This window comes from Perissodus microlepis, chromosome 6 (genome assembly GCF_051167445.1).
Source record: "Perissodus microlepis isolate ML-2025 ecotype Zambia chromosome 6, ASM5116744v1, whole genome shotgun sequence".
NCBI classification, from domain to species: Eukaryota; Metazoa; Chordata; class Actinopteri; order Cichliformes; family Cichlidae; genus Perissodus; species Perissodus microlepis.
Genome location: NC_140466.1, coordinates 31,862,781 through 31,869,291, shown reverse-complemented (window position 1 = coordinate 31,869,291; position 6,511 = coordinate 31,862,781). Strand labels below are relative to the sequence as shown.

At 38.3% G+C, this 6,511-nt stretch overlaps 1 non-coding gene and 1 pseudogene across 2 annotated transcripts; one reads left to right on the top strand and one right to left on the bottom strand.

Annotated features, from left to right (window-relative positions):
* Positions 1-431: 431 nt before the first annotated feature.
* Positions 432-5,606, bottom strand: LOC146386007 (uncharacterized; annotated as a pseudogene). Its single transcript, XR_014800422.1, has 8 exons — positions 5,291-5,606; positions 5,067-5,178; positions 4,869-4,959; positions 4,182-4,269; positions 3,952-4,085; positions 3,595-3,810; positions 2,952-3,091; positions 432-2,535 (listed from the first exon to the last, which is right to left on the bottom strand). The product of XR_014800422.1 is annotated as an uncharacterized LOC146386007 (transcript).
* On the top strand, positions 1,426-1,498 carry trnav-aac (transfer RNA valine (anticodon AAC)). The gene has a single exon. It is a non-coding gene; the product is annotated as a tRNA-Val (tRNA).
* Positions 5,607-6,511: the final 905 nt, after the last annotated feature.

Here is a 6,511-nt window from a genome sequence, read left to right as displayed (position 1 = left end):
GCACAATAAAAGCACAAGCTGTAAGACCAGAGATTCATTCATATTTTTGCTATTTTTTTCTTTAGGTTTTATTCCAACTGCTTACAACAAATCAAATATATATAACAAACAAGGAGAACTCAAATTGCATTGATTGTTTATTTCAGTATCTTTCTGTGACTTCAACCTTTAGGTAATGTATAATGTTTGACATTTTATATCAATTTTATTATAAAATATAGTAAATAATATTAAGTTGGTGCTGTTATTGAGTGAAATTCAAAAGATTTCAGGTCTTTATTTAGCCCCAGTGTTTTAAGATCCTAGCAATGTTTATGGCCGCATTATTAAAAGATACAAGGTTTCTCGTATCCTTTTATAATGATTAGTTTGCTGCATCACGGGGACCTCTTTAGTTAATTGAAGTTTTATTGTGATTTTAGTTTAAGACATTAAACTGGCCACGTTTTGAATAACATTTATAAAAACAGAGCTACGCTGGACATAAGCAACTGGGTTAATGTGACGCCCTGCATATTTTAAGGATTACGATAAACTTCATGATCAAAATGCATCTTTTTAAATCAGTTGTGTCGTTAAATGAGTTTTGTGTCACTGTGCACAGTGAAAAACTCACCTGATGTAGTGGTAAGGTGATCTTCACCACTGTCGACAAGGACAAATGAGTGACTGGCGCAGGTATTTTCTATACAAAAAAATTCGCACTGAAAAGCCTGAGTGGGAATTTTTGTTTACATAGAAAGTAAAAAAAATGTTTTGAGGTCTTTTCAGTGTTTTCAAAACTGTGTTGCAGTGAGTTTTTCGGATACACATCAAACACACACACAGAACAACAAAATATGTAAAATGACATACACTTCTCGCTCATTTTTTGAGAATTTCACCACTTTTAGTTTTCATGGAAAATAGCTTGTGTTATTCATTACATGACATCATTTAAAATAACTTTCTAAAGCCAGTAAATAGCTGCCACTTAAGTATAAATCTAAATCATACAAATCATTTTGTATTATACAAAAAAAAAAAAAAGCTAAATCAGTTGTGCTGTTTTTTCATAATAAATGGATAGGGGTGCAGTAAAAGTCACCAAGGCTCTGCACAGCTCCAAACTTCCTCTGCCAATGACATAAGTTTAAAAAATGTGCGTTGGAGCTTCACGGTATGGATTTCTATAGCCAAGCAACTCAATATGTATGTGGCCAAGAACTTTAGTGCATGTAGGGAATCTTACCACAGTTTACTTGTGTCAGTTAGGTCAGCTAGTGGGATGGCAGAGAGGGCAGCCTTTACATTATAGAAAGAGTCACGTTATTTTTTTGCCTATGAGTTTCTAATCAAGCATAAATATTGACAGAAAATATATCAAAGGAACTGCATTCATGAAAAGTTTTCACATATTGTGAAAACTGAGCGGACGCTTACGCAGTTTCCGTAGTGTAGTGGTTATCACGTTCGCCTAACACGCGAAAGGTCCCCGGTTCGAAACCGGGCGGAAACATGCTTCTTTTTTTTTTCTTTTTTTTACTTCAAGATGGCAGCGCGAGCAGACGCAGCGGCCCGGCGCTCTCCACAGCTTAGCAGCTTTCTTTTTCTGTGTTATTGTGTAAATACTTACGCTGTTGTGTACTTCACACACATGGAGAAATGCAAGCTGCCTTTCATTGTTTTTGTAACAATGACAATAAAGAGCTATTCTGTTCTATGTTTACGTGATGTTACATTTTCCCGAGAACTGACAGACTGTGATGACTCCTCCAAGTGCTACATGCTATTTTGTCCTGCTAGTTGAGCCTGCTGTCTGTTCTCAGCCCTCCTGTTTCACTGGCATATATCCATCACCAGAGGGCTCCACCGACCTGCCTGTTGACATCAGAGCAAACCCCTGCGTCATGTGACCTGGCTGGAGCTGCAACGCTGGACTCAGTCGTGGCCCAGGCAAGTTCAGAGGTAGTTGTGGAAAAGAGAGCAGGGAGCATGGTAAAGCACTGGAAGGATGAGGTGGAAACAGGAAGCGTGTAGATTCAGTGGACTTATCAACATCCTCCATGCCCTCATCCTGACTCAGCTGCTCTTCTCCCCCACTGCTAACACCTGAATCCAAGCTGGGAAGCTCCGGGCTGTCAGCCTGCTGTTTCTCCACTCGCTCATAATCAGAACAAACCGGAATAAACTTGCCAAACACACCTCCGCTGCTTCCAAACAGCCTCTGAAAATCTGCCTTTTGTTTATTCCCTCCCTCCTTCTCCTCCTCAGCCTCAGGTTCCTCATCATGGCTATTAGTCATATTGATGCTATCTGCCTCCATGCTCTCTTCACTGACTTCTGCACATACCTGAATCTAGACTCTGGAGCCTAAATCGATCATTGTCGAGCCTCTCAGTTTTTTCATAGTCTGAAATCACCTGCACTGGCTCACTGTTACTGCTGCCTTTGAGCAGCAACATTAACGTCTCCTTTTCTTTCTCTCTCGCTTCAGTGATTTTATTATTAATGTCTGCATTCAAATCTTTTGCATAAGACTGCCCCATTCCTTTACTGCAGCATCATTCAGTTACTGTTTGTTTGGAGGTCTTTCTTCTGTTTTGTCTTCACTTAATAAGAAACATGTGTTGTGTGACTATAAAAGTTTATTCTTTTATTCTTTTGATTCTTTTAATATCAATGTACTGTGGTGGAGAACAAACCCTCCTCGCAAAAAAAAAAAAAAATCATCATGTCACAGTTAAAAAACTTGGTAGAACTTTATAATAAAATTACACTTTTAAGCATTATTGAGGTAATAAGTGTTGATGGGATTTATTTTTATCTTTAAGGCTAACACTTGATGATTAGCAACACACATTTGTTTATCCTTTACTGCACACAATGTATTGAAGAATGGTCTGGATTCAGTCTGATGCTGGCAGACAAAGACCCTTCACAGGAATGTGGATGGAGGTTGTGATAGCTACAAGACAACCCCCTTCTTGAATTCTACAGGCCAGGCTGGAGAACGACAGGTGGTTGCCACGGTAATGGGAGTGTTGCCTGCGAAAGGGTCATCTCCATATAAGGAAACGTGCACCAGTATCAGACCGAAGGCCACCCTCAACTGATTCCACCAATCATGTTAACATTCTGTTTCTGTGACCCACCATAAACGTCCATACTATTTGGGTGTGCTGCTGTTTGTTCGTTTGGCTCTCCTGAGCGAGCAAAGAGACACGGCAGCCGTTTTTTAACTTGAGCCTTCAAATGCTTAATAAATTTAAGACAACGCACTTTGAGCATGTTTGTCTTCTCTCTCTCAAAAATGAACCTAACAGTGTGTACTTCATGTTTTATATATAATTACTCCTCCCCAGTATATCATTTTTAAATACACATATATTTATACATCTGTTACTACTACACAATGTACAGCTATCACTGATAGTAACTCACTGTTAGTATGAATTAAACACTTGCTAATACCTTACTAAAACATTAATAATTCTTAACATTGTGACATTATTATTAAGTGCTACCAAAAACCTAAGTTTTATATACATCCCGTACATCTGTGATTTTAAATATCTGGTTACAGGTTGCAATGTGTGCTGTGAAAGTTTATACCAATTCCACATGGTAAGTTTTTTTCTTTCTTCCTGCTGGTGACTCCCATGATGCAGTGGGGCTCCAGTCACCCCAGGCTCCCTTGCGGTGCTGAAAAATAGACCGCACACGAACGCGTGCCTCATACCTCTCGCCTTGTATCAGCAAATGTGGCTTCAGCTCTGCCTTGCACTCCTGCCCACATTGAATGCCACGTTTTTTGCGCACAGCGGGATCCTGACACACAGAAAGCAGTGCGGGGTTGAGAATGAATCTTGCTTGGATTCACACAGCCACAGGGTTGTCATTTAAACGTGCACTTTTAAGATCACTTTACACTTAAACTTGTTCACATTGTGTCACAAAAACTAAACTTACACTCCATGACTGATCCTGCTTCTTCCACTGCACTTCACTTCTGTATGAACTGATCCTTTCATGTTTGGGGACTTGGGACAACCAGGAAACAGACGTGAAGTTGACTTTTGGCTCTGCAGGAGGATTCACCTTTACTGCAAGATCACACACACAGTTGTTTTAGGTCACCATGAATAGCTCGCATTGTAAATCACAAAGAGCAAATATATTATACTGTAGATTACACTCACTGTGACAGGATGGCATGAAGGAAGTGATTAAACTCTGCTTCATTTGGTTACAGCTCAGATTAAGGGACAAGACATGGAAAGACAGAAACTGGAAAAAAAAAATGTTTAAATCAAATTTGAAGTTTGCCAAAGTCAAAGATTGGAGTCACAAATAGCCAATCAGACAACAGAGTTGGTATAAACAGAGAGCAGCTATAAAGAGAGAAGAGATTAAGCTTCTTTTAGACAGATAACGAGTACATGTATCAGACTAAAGTGGTGCAGTTTGAACTGTTCAACAGGCAAAAGTCTAGTAAAATAGAAATTAAAATATCAGAAGTGGAAAATTAGAAATAATAGATTCACTTAAAAGGATTTTTCTGTACTTTCAGATTTCATTGCAATTTCACTTTCATGCCATTAAAAAGAAGCAGGACAAAAGCTATAATTACCTTAAACTTCACTTCAAATACAGAACATTCAAAGAGCAAGTCAAAGAGAATGATTCTGGCAAAAAACAATTTTTAAAGATCCCTGCTCATTGACCCCTCTCTCTTTCGTTAACTGTGGTATGTGCTTGATAAATTTTGCTAACCAGTTTTTAAAATTAATCCAACATCGATCACTACTTAGACTACAAACTGACATATAGGACATATGATTTTATCTCTGGGGCTTGAAAACAATTAGATTTTTCCACACACTCACAGTGTATTCAATTTCAAAGATCAGGGAGCACTTCTTTAGGGCTGGTCTGGAGACATCAAAAGGCTTTAGGTGACAGGAAGCGCTGTAAGAACTGAAAAAACAGTATTAATCTCTTTTTGGTGCACATGATGACAGGTGTGATTTATGTATTGTGAGTATTATGTGTTGAGGATTTCTCTTTGTGATTGAGGTCTTTACATGTAGCGAGATTTATATTGAGCATGTATCGTGCATGCAGTGTCATCAGACACGTATTTGCTGTTCCACAAACATGTGATGTTTCTATTGTAGTCAGTGTAGCAAGTGAGATCTGTGAAAATTAAAACAGGAGAGATGGGATGAAAATGAGTAAATATCAAAAAACAGATCTTAAAGTTTGTTATATGATATAACTCAAGAGGGGGGGAAAGAAGACGACTAACTCTTTGGAAGCCTGGGACACTCCTCGCTTTTGCAGACCAGTAGCAGTAGCAGCAGAATAAACAGTGAAAGGGTTTTCTTGTTTCTCTCCATTCTTCAGGTAGTCAGTTTTCTTACTTAGAGATCGCTGGGATGGTTTGTTTCCAAAGTTTAGTCACTCAAAGAGTTGAAGGATTGTACTCACTTCAGTAATGACTGCTTCTTGATTCTCCTGCACAGATAAGTATACATGAATAAAGTAAAAAATCATGGGGCTGATAAGATACAGATGATTCTGATTCCTCACTCTTTTTTTGTGCATGCAGTCACACACAAACACATATAGAAATACATTAATACGAATACAACAAGAATAAGTTCTATAAACAGGTGATAAAACAGAAAATCCTGCCTCATTTTGTCCTCTGTGCTTCCACTTACACAGACTAAGAAAACAGTCAACGACTTCAGTCAGTGACTTACCTGCTGGTTGACCTGCGACTGATCTGCTCTCAACTGCTGATTTGATTCCACCTGATATACTGTCAAAGAGCATCATGGGACGTCTTTGCGTATCACCTGAACCACCCGAAAAAACCCCAAAAACAAACAACAACAAAAAAAGCAAAGTCACTGTAAACGTCACTGCCAGAAGTCGAGACAAGCTCTTGAATACACAAAACTCTTCTGACGAACATGAACTCCTGAAAGTTGATCTTCCTTTCTAAATGTTTAACGTTAAGGTTTTACTTTCCTCTAATCCAATTATTCAGCTGATTAATAAGGTTGTATTTAATAGTATACCTTTAAACATACAGTTTGGTGGAAACCACTTCCTCCTGGGTTTTTCCTTCAGTTTTATCTGTGTTTATTCATTCTTTTTCTTCTTTGACTTAAGTACAGACTCATTTCCTCCAGGATGTAGCATTTTTGAGCGTGCTCCGCAACACACACAAAAGCACAGCGTGTTATCTATATTAATGCATTAGCAGTAGCTGCATTTGCATGTGAACCACACTGACATTTAAACTGTATTAAAAACAGGATGAAAAATTAAATGTTTGTTCAGATTTAGTGTTTTGCATCCATGTGCAAGCTAACCTAGAAAAGTTCCCGCAAACTTTTCTTTTTATCGTGATCATACAAACATGTTAAGTTTAAATGGACCGTGCTGAAGTTTTAGGTTCTCTATGTGTTTAGATTCTCATTCACATTATATAATCACATGTGGTATTCGGACTTTA